Raw genomic sequence first — 18,489 nt, forward strand, 5'->3', positions numbered from 1 at the left:
CAGTTTGGGATCCTAACCTAGAAAATCTAACACACTTACTTGAAATGGTCCAAAATAACTCTGTTCGTTTTATACTTTCTAACTACAACCGGACTGCTAGGATAAGCACTATGAAATCCAGCCTCAGGTTACCTTCCTTATCATCTCGTAGAAAAATCCTTCGCCTTTGTCTTTTTCATAAGCTTTTTCATCACAGCCATCTACGCGACGAACTCATTCTGCCTCCTCGGTACATTTCAGCTCGCATAAATCATGTCCATAAAGTCGGCTTGCCGTCCTGCAGAACTAACTCCTTTTCCCAGTCATTCATACCGCGTACATCACAAGAATGGAACCACCTACCCGCACTGACGGCAACAATTTCTGACCACCAACTTTTTAAAACTGCTTTAGCTAACATTGTATAATCGGAAGCATTGAAGTACATTGTATTTTCCTGGTTTTGTTCTGTTTATTGTTTTTTTTTTCTGCTCTGTTTTATAATATGTTTGTAACTATTGTAACCCACTCCCCTCTCTAATGCCCCTGGCCCTGAGGGTACCTAAATAAATAAATAAATAAATAAATAAATAAATAAATAAAATATTCTCGTTGCTGTGGCGAATTTCCAAATGTTTGGAAGAGTCGAACTTCTCTAGTGAACGCCGCTTAGCATTTGACAACACGTCGCAGCAGTGAAAATAGGAAAATAAATCATTTTGCCGCACGGGCGGCGCCGGAACTGCGAATTCGCAGGTGAAATTCGCTCCATGTAGAACGGGCTTTAGTCGGGGGTTGTCGTGCTCCGTCGGCGTGCGCCTGCATTCCACCAGCGCGAGCGCACGTGAGCGCGCGCCTCGTAGTTCTGTCTTCGTCGTCGTCGTCGTCGTAAATGCGAATGCATTTCTTAGTCGGGGGTTGTCGTGCTCCGTCGGCGTGCGCCCGCAGGTGTTATCTCTCCGCGCTCCTCCCCGCCCCTAGCAACAGCTGTGGCGCGCCTAGCAACCGGAGCAGGTGGTAGCTCGGGCGGGAGTAGCGGAGGGGAAGGGGAGAGGAGGAGCGCGCTCGGGTGTGTGAGGGCGCTCGCATCGCGGAGCTCGGGCGGAGTAGCGGAGAGTGAGTGGAGAGGAGGAGCGCGCTCGCTCGCTCGCATCGCGGAGCTCGGCTGGAGAGAGAGCTCGCGCGCGGGGCGGGCGTGTTGCGCGGGTCTCTCTCTCCTCTCCGCGTACCCTCTCTCCGCGCGCTGCGCTCGGAAAATGTATATGAATGCAGTGGAGCGCACACCTCTCTCCGTTACTGCTTGCCGCAGCGCACTAATCGGTGCAGCCAATGCATTCGCATTTCTGCACGATCCCCTTCGGGGAGGTGGGGGGATTTTTTTTTGTTTTTTTTTACCATCGATCACCAGTAGCCAGAGGTTGGCAGGATTCTCTGCCATCCAGAGCCTTCTTGTTCACGCTTTCGAGCATCGACTCTCCAAATGTTATTTATACATATATATATATAAATATGTATATATATATATATATATATATATATATATATATATATATATATATATATATATATAGCGAATCAGAATAGGAAATGAGGGACTCGTAGAAATAACACAGAACTAAGGATTGGCAGTCAAGAAGACCTCGGAAAGCAAAGGGGAGGTTGTGGTAGGCCATGAAACAGATCAAGAATTTGGAAAGAAAGAAAGAAAGCGAAGAAAAAATGCCCGCCAGGTGGGATCCGAACCCACGACCTCCAGAATACCAGTCTGGTGCGATAACCACTACGCTACCGGCGGGGCGATTTTCTCCCCCGCTTTCTGGGGTATTTATGTCAATGTAATTTTGTTCCTGTGCTTGGGGGTGGTAGCCAGCGCCACTCTGACTTCTCGGGGTGAAGGGGACCTTCTTTTTAATCCCCGCGCTTTCTTCGCTTTCTTTCTTTCTTTCCAAATTCTTGATCTGTTTCATGGCCTACCACAACCTCCCCTTTGCTTTCCGAGGTCTTCTTGACTGCCAATCCTTAGTTCTGTGTTATATATATATATATGTATATATATATATATATGTATATATATAATATATCTCCACGCAGCACGCCATTTTTTTCTGTAGACGCACATTGGTTGAACTTTATGCGGCTGTTTTCTGTCTATCGATGCAGCAACCGTGCCTCCTTCCCATTTACAACTTTCCCCTCTCCCTTCCTCTTTTCTTCCATTTTCCCACCTTCTGTAGTACAGTTCCGACTTATTATTGTTACTCTCCCGCTCTTTTACTATCCCCGGTGGGGTCATTGGCGAGGTTGAGGAAAAAGGGAAATCCTCTGAGATGAAGTGTGTATAAAAGTCTTTCTGTCTATTTTAGGATAACCCCCGAAACAGACACGTGCACCTTTCGACACTGTTGGGAGCAATCAAACCCTTGTTCAGTGTTCTCCAAGGGTCTGCACCCACGTTTTGGCCTATTGCTAAGGTAGTGCAGAACTCCATAGCTGCTCTCTCTCTGTCTCTCTCTCTCTCTCTCTCTCTATATATATATATATATATATATATATATATATATATATATATATATATATATATACATATATATATACATATATATTTATATATATATATATATATATATATATATATATATATATATATATATATATATATATATATATATATATATACAGAAAATAGGGGTTGGCATCCAAGAAAACCTGGGAAAGCAAAGGGGAGGTTTTCGTGGGTCATAGAAAGAGATGAAGAATTTTTTTAATCGCAAAGAAACTGATAAACAAATGCCCGCCGGGTGGGATCCGAACCCACGACCTCCAGATGCGATAACCACCGGTCTGGTGCGATAACCACTACGCTACCGGCGGGGCTGTTTCCCCAGCACTTTCTCGGGTATTTAATGTTAATATTAAGGTTTTAATGTTTAATGTTTTAATGTTAAGGTATTTTTGTTTCCTGCACTTGGGGGTGGTAGCCAGCGCCACTCGTACTACTCGGGGTGAAGGGGACCTTCTTTTTAACCCCCGGGCCGTGACTCGAGTGGCTACGACATGTCGAGAGTGGTCGACCAGCGTTGAAGCCTGTTAAGCTCCCTTTGGCACCAAGACTGCCAGAATAGAGGCCCTCGCTAAGCGTGTAGCAAATCAAAAAATGGGAATATATATATATGTATATATATATATATATATATATATATATATATATATATATATATATATATATATATATATATATATATATATATATATATATATATATATATATATATATATATATATATATTTATATATATATTTACTTATATTACTTATATATTTTACTTATACTATATATATATATAGTATAAGTAAAGAGTCGGATACACAGCAAGAACAATAACAAAGTGTTTACTTATGTAGCGGCAACGGGACTTGCCTTCATCAGAGTAAAATTACATGATTTTGCTGTCGCAAACATTTTGAACACATTTCTTATATAGGTTTGCATAAAACTGTAAGAAGGAGCGGAAAATGTTTCGGAAAGGGAGAGTGTGCATACAGGCAGGCTAAGCCTATGTCACAACATCAACAAAAAACAAAAAAAGGGGGGGGGAGCGAGAGAGAGAAAAAGGGGTCGTGTTAACAATGCAGCGTTCAAGGTTGCACCATGACTGGTCAACGTATGCCGCGCGGGCTGCAAGTTCAGACAATGGGGGAAACTGGACAACCGCGGTTTGAAAAGAAAGGGAAGAGTATACAGTAAGAAATTCAGTGGCTGCAGAGACTGGTTCGGGGGGAAGCGAAGATGGGTCTGCCCCCCGCGGATGAAGAGAATAGATAGGGGGCACAAAAGAGCATTTCACAGAAGCTAGCAATTGCACAGGAAATAGGTAGGGTCACAAAAGGTTAAACATAAATAGATCACAAAGAGTTAAACATTCTTAAGGGGTGATGGGAACGAGGCCTCCTTCCCCAGGACAAATGGCATTGTTGAGCCACATTAGGCTATTAAAGCTGCTGTATTAGGGGAGTTTCTGCGAATTCTGATGGCAAACTCGAGGGTAGGAATAATGAACATAGTTATAAAAACTATGAAGCCGCTAATTTTATTCGAGGGATAGGCACGTTAGTTTTCCGTAACTTTCATTAATTCCAAGTGTGGCTGACCCAAACCTATAAATGAGATAAGATTCCCGAACCTCGCGGTCGTGGTGCGTTTTGAAGGCGGATTCTAAAATCGTTGCTTTAAGATGTTCAAATTCATGCCCGGGACTGTTCACATTTCTTGACAGGGGCAAATAGGGGCAGCTTTTTGCATGAGAGCGGTGATTATTGAACCGTATTCGGAAGGGCGTTTCAGTTTGGCCGATATATTGTTGCCTACAAACAGTGCACTCTAGAAGATATACGACATTAGCGGAGTCACAGTTAAAGTTACCTTTTATATTTACCGTGCCGTGCTGGTGGCGCGCTGTGTAGTGGTCATGTGTGGGCATACTTTACATCGGGGTTTATTGCAGGGCATGCAGCCACTAGTTGCCGGTCGGTTGATACGAGAGTTAGTAAGAAAGTCACCTAAATTCTTATTACGCCGGTAGACAACGCGTGGTGGTTCGGGGAATATGCTTTTTAAGCGGTCACTTTGCTTTAGGATATTGTGATGTTTTTTTAGCACGGTTGACACTCTTGGAGCAGAGGATGAGTGGGTTAGAACTAAGTTAGTTCGCGGGTTCCCGTTCGGGGCTTTTTTCTTACAGATTTCGTTACGGTCTATTTGGTTGGCTCGCACAATAGCGTCGTCGATAACTTTTTCCGAGTATTTTTTATTTAGGAGGGCGGTCTTGAAATTTCGACAGTTTGAGTCAAAGTCGGCTTGGTTTGAGCAAATTCTCCTAAATAGGTTTGCTTGGCTGTAAGGTATTGCTGTCTTGCAGTGTCTGGCATGGCTACTTCGGAAGTGCAAATACTGCCGCGTGTCTGTCGGTTTTCTATACAGTTTAGTTTGAAGCCGACCTTGGAAGGTAGTAACGGTGACGTCCAGAAAGTTTACTCTGTGTTCCGAATAGGAATAAGCAAGGGAAATACTAAGATGGGCTAGGTTAAATGCCTCAATGAAGGTGAGGAGCTCCGCCTCACCGTGTTGCCAGATCATGAATATGTCATCAATATACCTTTTTTAGTACATTGACTTTAAATTACATTGGCCGACCCAGTTGCAGCCCTGGCTATATTGCCAAATAACAGCGACTTTACACCACTGCCTCCAATTCTATCCAGTGTAAGGACCGCGGAGCAGTGTCGTGCCAGCAGCCCACCGCCACCGCCCCCGAGATCCACCACAACCACGGCGCCCCGGGCGAGCGCCAGCGCCCCAACCCCGAAGTCCACGGACGAGCGTCGCGCAAGCGACATGCCAACCCCTACTGGCAAACCTGCAGCGACCACAACGCCCCGAGGGAACTCTCGTGGCGTCACTAAGAAGCTCCCTTACCGGCGCCGCACCAACAGCATGCCACGCCCAACCTCCGCATCTTCAGCGACCGCCGAGCCCACGAAAACCAACAGCAGCGCGTCCGCCGGACCTTCCGGGGTCCAAAATCCAGCCCTCCGTGCCATATGCCCTTACAACCTTCGAAAGAATCGGCAAAGCAACTGACTACAACACAAAAAAAACAGGTAACGCGGCCTCCTTCCCCGTTTCAAGACAGTTTTTAAAGCTGAGAAAAATCACCGAAAAGCGCATACGTTCCGAACTGCACGTTTCCGCTCTTGCACAGTACTTGACGGCCGCGGTCGCTCCCAGGGGTCTTAGGATTAGAATAAAACCTGCTACTACCGAACTCTCCCCGTCCAACATGAATAAGTGGAAACAGGTACTCGATGAAGCATCTTTACAATTAACTGAAATAATCCTCAATCACTACGAAACTACGGCCCCTTCTCTCCGAAAGAAAGAGGAACTACTTAGTCAGGAACTAAGCAAAAGAGAGTTGAACCTTTTAAGCAACTACGAATCTAAGACGGCCTCTGCCATATCCCGAACAAAAGACCGAAAGTTTAACCGAGATAACATTTCTAACACTGGCCACATGCGTAAGTACCTAACAAGCTCCTGCACTAGTAACTGCCCCAACTCTGACAATACGGCCGATAATGTCACTACGACTGTAATAAATGCTTCGACTACTGCACCCCAAACAGTTCAGGTAAACCCCTGTACTAATATTTTTCCCTCGCCTGCCGTCACAAAAGAAAAACTTACCAGGAATGTAATGAACCTTTCAAGTATAACCCTCTCCCCAGCTCAGATGAACGTCTTGTCAAAGGGCCTAAACTTTTGCCCGGCAACTGGTGGTTTTGATGAATTTCAACTTATTAAGGACTTAGATACCTTCGCCAGAAACATGAGGCTACGAGAATACTTCTACGATCACCCCGCGACGGAAGAAGCCCGCAGAACCCTACCTAGCTATAAGCACTGGACCCCTCCCACACAGCGTGATAGTTGCCTTGACATGTACATCAAAGCTTTCCAACGCGATGTGCGAAAAGCATACCAAGCACAAATTTCTTTCCACCGCAGGGAAGCGTCGTCGGGGGGTCGGCGGGTCAACACCCGAACACCCACCACGCACAGACGGCGCCGACGCCCGCGAGGCACTGCTTCGGGGACGACCAAATACTCGTCTAGGAAGGGCAGGCCCTGCGTGGCCGAGGCCCCTACCCTCCGCAGGAACCTTCAATAAAGTCATTTTCTCTCTCTCTCTCTCCACCACAACATGACTACCAACGAAAAGAAAGCCCTAGAGGAACTCGCAAGCTGTCCCACATAATTATTAAACCTGCCGACAAGGGAGGCGCAATCGTAATCCTTGACAAAACCGACTATGTTAACGAGGCCAATAAGCAACTATCAGTATCGACGTTCTATAAAGCACTACGCAATTATCCCACTCAAGATTATAAGCAAATTGTCAAAGATAAAATTATTGAGCTTGTTAAAAATAAAACAATAAATGAAACCACGGCTCGTTCCCAGATCCCCTTAAGCCCAGTAGCCGGTAAATTGTATCTTCTCCCAAAGATTCACAAGGTGAACAACCCAGGGTGTCCCATTGTTTCTGGCATTGGCACTGTTACCGAAAACCTCTCGCGCTATGTCGATAAACTCATTTGCGACATTCTGCCCAGCTTTCCCTCCTGTTGGAGACTAGCGGGCGACGAAGAAGAAGAGACCCAGCGCTCGAGCGGAGCGTGCATTACTATCATTATCATTATAACCTAGTCATCGCCATTAAAAGGGTCATTCGTTCAGGGGTCTCACGGCTTCGTTTCCTGGCGGCGCACCCGCAACAATCCGCAACATTTGGTGCCGAATCTCAAGGGAAAACGAGCGCCTCCCACCGACGTGGACAGCGAGCGACGGCGACGACGAGTTTCTTCTAGAAACGGTCGCCCAAGCAAGCTTCGTCCTTCTCGGAACCGCACCCAGGGAGACAACGCGCGGACCGGGCTGCCTACCAAGCGAGTAAGCCGGACTTTTTCGCTGAAAGATGGACCGGATGAAGGCGAAACGCGCTGGAAGGCGAGCCCAAGCGACGAAAATTTCGACACAGGCGATAGCACTCATAGAGAGCGGCTGCTCCGACCGGCTCGCGCTCCGGAAGGTGTTGGACAAGCTCGTGGCTAGCCGCGAGGAGCTCAGCAAGGTCGACGCCCAGGTCGAGGACACGGTTCCTGTCGAGGAGCTGGAAAGGGAGTACGAGTCGGCGGCCCGTTACAACGACCAGACGCTCGAGGCTCTGACTCGCCTTACGTACCGGCTCGAGGAACTCGGCGTCAGCGACGCGGCGCAACCTGCCCCTTTGGCTGCGGTTAGCACGCCACAGCCCCCAACGACGGTTCCATCTCAGATCTCTGGACCCCGTCTGCCCATGCTCACCATCCAGCCCTTTCATGGAGACGTGTGTAGCTGGACGTCGTTTTGGGAGCAATTCAACGGCGCAGTCCACACCAACCCGGCTCTCACCGCTACCGATAAGTTTCATTACATCAGAAACTACTTGTCGGGTGAAGCAGCAGCTGCCATCGCCGGGCTGCCAACAACGGAGGCCTGTTAGGAGAGTGCCGTTCAGCTGCTGAAGGACAGGTTCGGCGACAAGAGCCGTATCATACAGCGGAATTTTCGAAAGCTCCGCGAGCTACAGCCCGTGACGTCTCACTCGGAGGACAAGGAGCTGCGCAGGCTTTATTACTGTGTTCAGCTTAATGTCCGATGCCTAAACGTACTGGACGTACCCACAAGCAGCTTCTCGGCCATGCTGTACGACGTTTCGCTGGAGGCGCTGCCGAAGGAGATCGTCTTGGCATTCCACCGCCATGGACGTCTTCAAGGTGATACGCAGGGAGCGGTGCCTTCTGCTTCAGTAGAGGCAACCAGTGCCACAACGTCTTGCCAGAAGCTAGAGCAGCTCTTGAGATACGTACGGATAGAGCTTGAAGCAAGGGAACACAGTATTCCAGCGACGTCCTCCTCCAACAGCCGCGGTTACCGCAAGAAGCACGTGCCCTCGTCATCAGTCCTGCATGCATCGCAAGAAGCGAAGAAAAACCCCAGGTGAAGGTTCGCCTTTGGCGAGTAGGTCATGGATAGCCCAACTGCACCCATTTTTTGATGAGCATGGTATTCTCCGCGTCGGGGGAAGGCTACAAAACCTCACCTACAGCCGGGACGTGAAGCATCCGATGCTACTTCCAAGTAGACATCGCTTCACCGAACTTATGTTTGCGGATGCCCATCGTCGAGTGATGCACGGAGGAGTGACGGCAATTATAAACAGCGTACGAGAGCGATTTTGGGTCCCAAGAGCACGACAAGCGGCGAACAAAGTAATCAATCGATGCGTGATATGCGCCCGGTTTCGCATTAAACCCATCGTGTCGCCGTATCCACCCCTTCCCACCTGCAGGGTGGAAAAGGCGAAACCATTCGACACTACAGGACTTGATTCCGCCGGACCATTGTATGCGAGGTCGTCAGAGGGCTCTGACAGAAAGGTGTACATCGTACTTTTCACGTGTGCCGTAACAAGAGCATTGCACTTGGAACTGGTCTCGGATATGTCCTCACCTGCATTCCTGTTGGCTTTTCGGCGCTTCATTGCGAGAAGGGGGCTCCCAAGCACAATTTATTCCGATAATGTCCTAACCTTCAAGAGAACGTCTCGGGAGCTACAAAGACTGTGGAAAGTGATGAAACAAGACGACTTCAAGGATTTCATTGCGAATCAGAGAATTAGTTGGAAGTTCATAGTTGAAGCGGCCCCATGGTGGGGAGGCTGGTGGGAATAGTTAGTCGGAACCGTGAAAACAACACTCCGCAAGGTTTTAGGGCGAAGCTGCCTCTGCTCGGAAGAACTTTCAACCATTCTGACCGAGATTGAAGCGGTAATTAATTCACGGCCACTCACATACAGTGAGAATGACGCAAGCGATCCTGTAGCCATTACGCCAGCACACTTCTTAGTTGGTCAGCCACTAACTACGTTACCTGAAGCAATGACGAAGTCGAACGAGATGAGTACGCACGATAGAACTGACTGTCGCCGGCGCTTTCAACATCGACAGAAAATGATGGAAGATTTTTGGAAGCGATGGAAACATGAATATTTGTTGCGGCTACCATCAGCGCATCGCTCGCCCACGCATCGCTCATCAAATTTAAAGGTCGGCGACATTGTGCTGGTGGACGTTCCTAAGACGCCCAAGTTATTCTGGCCACTCGCCCGGGTTCAAGAAGTGTACATAGGCACTGACGGATTGGTTCGAGCCTGTTCAGTGCGGTTGCCAGGAGGCAAGCTCATCAAGAGGCCAGTACAGAAGCTACGTCTTCTAGAACTGGATCCGGCCACACTTGAGGCCCCGGAGGTTGTTGGAGACTAGCGGGCGACGAAGAAGAGACCCAGCGCTCGACCGGAGCGTGCATTACTATCATTATCATTGTAACCTAGTCATCGCCATTAAAAGGGTCATTCGTTCAGGGGTCCCACGGCTTCATTTCCTGGCGGCGCACCCGCAACGAGGTGTCCGATCCGAAACACCTGCTTCATTAAGGATACCAATGACTTTCCCTCAAACATCGCAAAAATTGAAATTCGTGATAACTGCCTTCTAGTCACCCTTGATGTTGCGTCACTGTATACTAACATCCCCCATGAAGATGGCATCGCCGCTGCATCCCTTGCGTATGAGCAGTCATCCTGCGACAAACCTATCGATTCTTCTGCTCTGCAAACATTCCTTAGGCTTATTCTTGAACTTAACAATTTTGAGTTCGACGGAGTTCATTACGTGCAAGTCAGCGGAACGTCAATGGGAACTCGAATCGGACCTAACTGAGCTAATATCTTTATGGCTCACCTCGAATCAAACTTTCTTGACACCCAAAATTTAAAGCCAATGTACTATAAAAGGTATATTCATGACATATTCATGATCTGGCAACACGGTGAGGCTGAGCTCCTCACCTTCATTGAGGCATTTAACCTAGCCCATCTAAGTATTTCCCTTGCTCATTCCTATCCAGAACACAGTGTAAACTTTCTGGACGTCACCGTTACTACCTTCCAAGGTCGGCTTCAAACTAAACTGTATAGAAAACCGACAGACACGAGGCAGTATTTGCACTTCCGAAGTAGCCATGTCAGACATTGCAAGACCGCAATACCTTACAGCCAAGCCCACCGATTTAGGAGAATTTGCTCAAACCAAGCCGACTTTGACTCAAAGTGTCAAAAACTCAAGACCGCCCTCCTAAACAAAAAATACCCGGAAAATGTTATCGACGACGCTATTGTGCGAGCCAACCAATTAGACCGTAATGAAATCTGTAAGAAAAAAGCCCCGAACGGGAACCCGCAAACTAACTTAGTTTTGACCCACTCATCCTCCGCTCCAAGCGTGTCAAGCGTGCTAAAAAAACATCACAATATCCTAATGCAAAGTGACCGCTTAAAAAGCATATTCCCCGAACCACCACGCGTTGTGTACCGGCATAATAAGAATTTAGGTGACTTTCTTACTAACTCTCGTATCAACCGACCGGCAACTACTAGCTGCATGCCCTGCAATAAACGCCGATGGAAAATATGCCTACACATGACCACTACACAGCGCGCCACCAGCACGGCTTCAGACTACTACGTAAATATAAAAGGTAACTTTAACTGTGACTCCGCTAATGTCGTATATCTTCTAGAGTGCACTGTTTGTAGGCAACAAAATATCGGCCAAACTGAAACGCCCTTCCGAATACGGTTCAATAATCACCGCTCTCAACCAAAAAGCTGCCCTTATTTGCCCCTGTCAAGACATGTGAACAGTCCCGGGCATGCATTTGAGCATCTTAAAGCAACGATTTTAGAATCCGCCTTCAAAACGCAACGCGACCGCGAGGTTCGGGAATTTTATCTCATTTATAAGTTTGGGTCAGCCACACTTGGGATTAATGAAAGGTACGGAAAACTAACGATTAAAATTGGCGGCTTCATAATTTTTATAACTATGTTCATTATTCCTACCCTGGAGTTTCCCATTAGAATTCGAAGAAACTCTTGTAATACAGCAGCTTTATTATCCTAATGCGGCTCAACAATGACATTTGTCCTGGGGAAGGAGGCCTCGTTCCAAACACCACTTAAGGATGTTTAACTCTTTGTGATCTATTCATGTTTAACCTTTTGTGACCCTACCTATTTCCTGTTCAGTTGCTATCTTCCGTGAAATGCTCTTTCGTGCCTCCTGTCTCTTCTCTTCATCCGCGGGGGCACACCCATCTTCGCTCCGTCCCAACCAGTCTCCCGAGCCACTGAATACCTTACTGTATACTCTTCCCTTTCTTTTGAAACCGCGGTTGTCCAGTTTCCCGCATTGTCTGAACTTGCAGCCCACGCGGCATATGTTGACCCGTCATGGTGCAACATTGAACGCTGCTTTGGTAACACGACTCCTTTCTCTCTCGCTCCCCCATTTTTTTGTTTTTTTTCTTTTGGTTTGTTGTTGTTGTAACATAGGCGTAGCCCGACTGTATGCATACCCTCCATTTCTGAAACATTTCCCGCTCCTTTTCACAGTTTTCTGCAAACCTATATAGAAATGTGTTCCAAATGTTTGCGACAGCAAAATCATGTAACTTTACTCTGATGAAGGCAATTCCTGTTGCCGCTACGTAAGTGAACCTTGTTTGTTACTGTTCTTGCTGGGTATCCGACTCTACTTATACTATTTCTGTGCGCTTTGTGAGTTTTATCTTTCTCTAGATTTTTATATATAAATATATATACAGATATATATATATAGATATCGATTTATATATATATCTACATACAGATATATATATAGATTTATCTATATATATATATATATATATATATATATATATATATATATATATATAAATTGTAGCGAAGACTACGGGACATTCCCTGACAGCGCCATTGCCGTGCATTATCGTGGATCATCATCACCGCCGTGCTTTTGGCACACCTCATCTATCATCATCAAAAGGAGCTTGTGAAGAAGAGGTTCTGCTGGCTCGGCATCGCCCCTTGTCTTTGACTGCTTCCTCGGTGTTCCTGAGCACCAATAAACCCCTTAACAGTTTGGTGGAGAGTGCGGAGTCCTTGTCCCCACCCTGGAACTTCGCAGTCGGACCATCCCTACGGCCATGCCTGACCCGCCCGTGGTTCCTCCCGCCCCAACCATCATCTGTTCTGGCGCGACCCGGCAACGGGATCCTGCCAAGTTCAGCGGAGCGGAAGACCAGGATGTCGAAGACTGGTTGTCGGCGTACGAACGCGTGAGCATGTACAACAGGTGGGATGATGTGATGAAATTCAACAACGTGGGCTTCTACTTAACTTTACTCGCCGAGACGTGGTTTAATAACAACGTTGCGGGCATAGACACCTGGTCCGAGTTCAAGAGGCGCTTCTTGAGAGCTTTTGGCCGTCCCGCCGTGCGCAAACTGCTCGCAGAGCAAAGCTTGCGCACCCGTGCGCAGAAAACTGGTGAAACGTTTACCAGTTACATCGAGGACGTTCTGGACCTATGCAGGCGTGTCGATCCATCCATGGCCGAAGCTGATAAAATCAAGCACGTCATGCAAGGTATAGACAACGATGCCTTTCAGATGCTCTTGGCGAGGGACCCACGTTCAATTGCTGACGTAGTAAACCTCTGCCAGAGTTTCGACGAGCTTCGGCGGCAGCGAAGCCTCACGCGGCGGCCTTCAGCTCCTGACGACATTTTAGCAAGTTTGATTGGTGACCCCGAAAGCCCTTCATTGTTGTCGCGCATAAAGGAACTTGTCCGTGAGGAAGTCGCTCGTCAGCTTTCTCTGCTGCCTTGCGTTGCCGAGATTCCGTCCCCTGTTGTGCCGACACTCAGGAGGGTGATTCAGGAGCAAGTAGCTGAAGCCCTGCCGCGTACTGCCGTTGTGGATCCTCATCACATGACTGCGTTAACCGCGCCGATGACGTATGCAGAAACTGCCGCCCGGTCGCCCCCGGCGCCGATTATGACGTGTGCTGACACCATGGGAGTCCCTCCACGTCAGGCCGCACCATCTTATCAGCGCCCGGTACCACCGATGACCCCATTTTCTCCAGTTCGGCCTCCTGCCCAGTTTAACAATGGCTGGCGAACGTGGGACAACCGCCCAATTTGTTTCCTTTGCCGTTATGCCGGGCATGTCGCGAAATATTGCCGCCGCATACCGCCAGCCACGGCTGTTCTCCGACCGCCGACTTATGGTTTGTCGAACAGGCCGCCAGTCCCCCACGACGTCTCCGATGGATATCATATCAGTCCCTCACCTGCTGACCACCGCGCTTCTGGGAATCGTCGCTCGTCGTCTCCGCGTCGCCGCTCTATTTCTCCGAAGCGTCGACGGCAACCCGCTTCCGAAGAGGAAAACTAGCAACCGCAGTTCCTGAGGCAAGAACTGCGTTACGGTCGAACTCTTCAAGGCCTCGTTTTTCCCCCCTGAACGTTATTGACGTATTAGTAGAAGGCAGACCAACACAGGCGTTAGTCGATACAGGCGCTGCTGTGTCAGTGATTAGTGAAAACTTTTGTCGGATGATTAGAAAAGTGATGACGCCGTTGGGTGGCTTCTCGCTGCGTACTGCGAGCGCGCAACACATTCAAGCCTTGGCGACGTGCACAGCTCGTGTCACCATCCAAGGCCTCTTGTACATAATCGAACTTATCGTGCTACCTTCGTGTTCCCATGACGTTATTCTGGGCTGGGACTTCCTCGCTCGCCACAATGCCGTCATTGACTGTGCGCGCGCGGAGGTTGAGTTTACTTCACAGTGTGACGTGTACAGTGACAAAGCGAACGCCGCTAAACTTGTCGTCAGCGAGGACACTACCATTCCGCCGCAGTGCTCTGTTTCCGTGCTTCTGGGCCGTGCCTCTTATACCGACGCCACTGTGCTCTTTACGCCATCTGTGCTCTTCAACTGCCGCAGGCGTCTTCCGCTGCCGTCCGCTCTCTTATCGACCCACGCTGGTGCTAGCCGCATGCTGGTTACAAATTTGTACTCCCATCCGTTATCTTTGCTGCAAGGTGAAACGCTCGGCTGGATTGAACCTGTCGATCATAATGCTGTAGTTGACGTGCCCGATGATCCACCTCACCTTGATATTCTGGAGTTGAGCCCAGTGTCAGCAGAAGACGCATCTAACTCCGACGTATTTAGTAAGGCCATCGACAACGACCTCACCCCAACTCAACGAGCTAAGCTGCTGGCACTTCTTCAACGATTTCGATCGTCTTTTGACTGCGTGAAAGCCTCGCTCAGCCGAACATCAGCAGTGGAACACAACATAGACACTGGCTCGCACCCACCGCTACGACAACGACCCTATCGTGTTTCTCCGAAAGAGCGTCGCATTATTGATGTCCACGTGGATGACATGCTCCAACGCGACGTTATTCGGCCCTCAAACAGTCCCTGGGCGTCACCAGTCGTTCTAGTGACGAAGAAGGATGGATCTATACGCTTTTGCGTCGACTATCGCCGCCTCAACAAGATCACCAGGAAGGACGTCTACCCTCTACCGCGTATTGACGACGCACTTGACTGCCTACAGGGAGCTGAGTACTTCTCGTCGCTCGATTTGCGTTCGGGATACTGGCAGGTGCCTATGGCAGAGGCTGATCGCGCAAAGACGGCATTTATAACAACCGACAGACTCTACGAGTTTAACGTCATGCCGTTCGGCCTTTGCAATGCACCTGCCACTTTCGAGCGCATGATGGACAACATTTTGCGCGGACTAAAATTGAAGATATGTCTCTGCTATTTGGACGACGTCGTAATTTTTTCCCCAGATTTCGACACCCATTTACGGCGCCTGGAGCAAGTTCTGACTTGTCTGGCCGGCGCAAAGCTACAACTAAACCTCAAGAAATGCCACTTTGCTGCACGGCAGTTAACCATACTGGGTTACGTTGTCTCGAAGGACGGTGTCCTGCCCGACGAGTCTAAGCTCAAGGCTGTTGCTGAGTTCCCCAAGCCGACCTCTATGAAGGCACTGCGAAGCTTCCTAGGCCTTTGCTCCTACTTTCGACGATTCGTCCGCAACTTTGCCACCGTTGTTGCGCCATTGACGCAGCTACTCAGCAACGCTTCCACTGATCTCTCTGCGTGGACCCCTGAATGTGAAAAGGCCTTCGTGACGTTGCGGCGACTTCTTACGTCACCTCCTATTCTCCGGCATTTTGACCCTGACGCGCCTACGGAGGTCCACACTGATGCCAGCGGGGTCGGCCTTGGCGCTGTACTGGCCCAGCGAAAGTCAGGCTTTGATGAATATGTCGTTGCCTACGCCAGCCACACCCTTACCCGAGCCGAATCCAACTATTCCGTGACGGAGAAGGAGTGCTTGGCCATTGTTTGGGCGCTGGACAAGTTCCGGCCCTATTTGTACGGTCGCCCTTTCGACGTGGTCACAGACCACCACGCACTTTGTTGGCTGTCCACACTAAAAGATCCGTCAGGGCGGCTCGCACGGTGGGCTCTGCGGCTCCAGGAGTACGACATAAGGGTTGTATATCGATCCGGCCGCAAACACTCCGATGCGGATGCCCTCTCCCGTTCTCCAATGTCAGTGTCCCACGACTCCGGGTGCCTCCGTGCTGACGACGCTGACATGTCACCACTTTCTTTCTCCGACATCCGAACAGAGCAGCGAAAAGACTCCTGGGTTGCTTCCCTCATCTCTTTGCTTTCTGGCACGTCACCCGCTCACGGATCTCGGGCTCTGCGCAGGCAAGCATCGCACTTCACGATTCGCGACGAGTTGCTATATCGCCGCAACTACGACAGCGAAGGACGGAAGTGGCTGCTTGTCATTCCTCGTCATCTGCGCATCGACATTTGTGACACTCTTCATGCCGATCCCACCTGTGGCCATGCAGGGGTGCTCAAAACTTACCAGCGTATCCGCCTGCGCTATTATTGGCGAGGCATGTACAACTTTGTGCGGAAGTACATCCGATCATGTGCGACCTGCCAACGCCGAAAGTCACCGCCATCACGTTCTATTGGTCCGCTGCAGCCCCTTCCTTGCCCGGCGAAACCATTTGACCGTGTAGGCATTGACCTGTACGGGCCTTCGCCCTACACAGCCGCCGGGAATCGATGGGTCATTGTTGCGGTCGACCACCTCACGCGGTATGCTGAAACCGCTGCACTGCCTACCGCCACAGCACGAGACGTCGCCTCCTTTCTATTACGTCGCTTCATATTGCGCCACGGAGCGCCTCGAGAACTCCTAAGTGACCGAGGACGCGTCTTCTTATCCGATGTTGTCGCGAAGCTCCTCACTGAGTGCCGTACTATCCACCGCACAACAACTGCGTACCACCCGCAGACTAATGGCCTCACTGAGCGTTTTAATCGAACTCTTGGAGACATGCTGTCCATGTACGTCTCCTCCGACCACGATGACTGGGACCTTGTTCTCCCCTATGTGACCTACGCGTACAATACGGCCATACAGGCTACAACCGGCTTCTCCCCTTTCTACCTACTCTACGGACGAGAACCATCGTGCACTCTCGACACCGTGCTTCCTTATCGTCCGGATGTCTCGGAGTGCACCCCAGCATCAGAAGCCGCCAAACACGCGGAAGAGTGCCGACAACTCGCGAAAACCTTCACAGCTGAAGACCAGTGGCGGCAAAAATCTCGCCACGACGACACAGCTGTGGCACCAACTTATTCGCCGGGGTCATTGGTTTGGCTATGGATTCCCTCGACCACCCCGGGATTGTCTACGAAGTTTCTCGCCAAGTATCATGGCCCCTACCGCGTCTTGGAGCGTACGTCACCAGTAAACTACATCGTTGAGCCTATGGCCCTCTCTGCGGACCTCCGCCGCCGTGGGCGTGAGACTGTCCACGTGCAGCGCTTAAAACCCTACCACGAGCCTCTGGTTTCGTCTGCTCCGTAATTCGCCGCCAGGATGGCGTCTTCTTCTGCGGGGGGAAATTGTAGCGAAGACTACGGGACATTCCCTGACAGCGCCATTGCCGTGCATTATCGTGGATCATCATCACCGCCGTGCTTTTGGCACACCTCATCTATCATCATCAAAAGGAGCTTGTGAAGAAGAGGTTCTGCTGGCTCGGCATCGCCCCTTGTCTTTGACTGCTTCCTCGGTGTTCCTGAGCACCAATAAACCCCTTAACAATATATAAATATATATATATATATATATATATATATATTGTCACGAGGACAAGGACAACGCAGTTGTCTTGAAGAAGAAACAAGTTTATTCGAGTGAACTTGTGCTCCACTAACAACTCAAAAGAATACAGAGGCGGCGAAGCAGCGGTCAACAAAGTGACTTGCACAGGCGAGTGTCGTCGAATCGAATGTCGCGGCGTCTGCTCGGCAGGCTTTTATCTTTCGGCGCGAGTGTTTCTGCAACCGTCGATTCACATCTAGAACATTGTCGATCACAGAAGATTATTCGGGGCTAGCGACGTTAGGGCGAAACAGTCTGCTTATCTGAATGAGATAGACCGTGCGGCATAAAAATAAAGGATGTAACACGCGCTTTGCATGTGACACAGATAACAGAGCCGGGCGCTGCCGGGCAATAAAAACAAACGATAAATAAAAAAACCCGTATATAGTTCGCGGCATTCCCCCCTCTAAGCGTGCATCGACCCGATGCTAAAATAAAACGACGGTCCGAACAAACACAACAACAACAACAAAAAAGTTCGTCATCTTGCAAAGTACGGTTTGAGGCGAACCACGTGGACGACTTGGGGTCGCGTGCGTCGTCGTGATGTGCCGGAATCGCCATTGGGGATCACTTCGTAGGTTAATTGGCCAACACGTCGTAGAATCTGGTAGGGTCCGAAATACCATCGCAGAAGTTTCTCACTCAGTCCGTGTCGTCGGATGGGAGTCCAAACCCACACACGATCTCCAGGATGGT

General features: G+C 49.3%; 1 non-coding gene across 1 annotated transcript; it reads right to left on the reverse strand.

Annotated features, from left to right (window-relative positions):
- Positions 1-1,701: 1,701 nt before the first annotated feature.
- On the reverse strand, positions 1,702-1,774 carry Trnat-ggu (transfer RNA threonine (anticodon GGU)). Its single transcript has one exon. It is a non-coding gene; the product is annotated as a tRNA-Thr (tRNA).
- Positions 1,775-18,489: the final 16,715 nt, after the last annotated feature.

Source organism: Haemaphysalis longicornis, unplaced genomic scaffold (genome assembly GCF_048455015.1).
Source record: "Haemaphysalis longicornis isolate Haplotype H1 unplaced genomic scaffold, Haemaphysalis longicornis Haplotype H1 scaffold_4, whole genome shotgun sequence".
Classification (NCBI taxonomy): Eukaryota; Metazoa; Arthropoda; class Arachnida; order Ixodida; family Ixodidae; genus Haemaphysalis; species Haemaphysalis longicornis.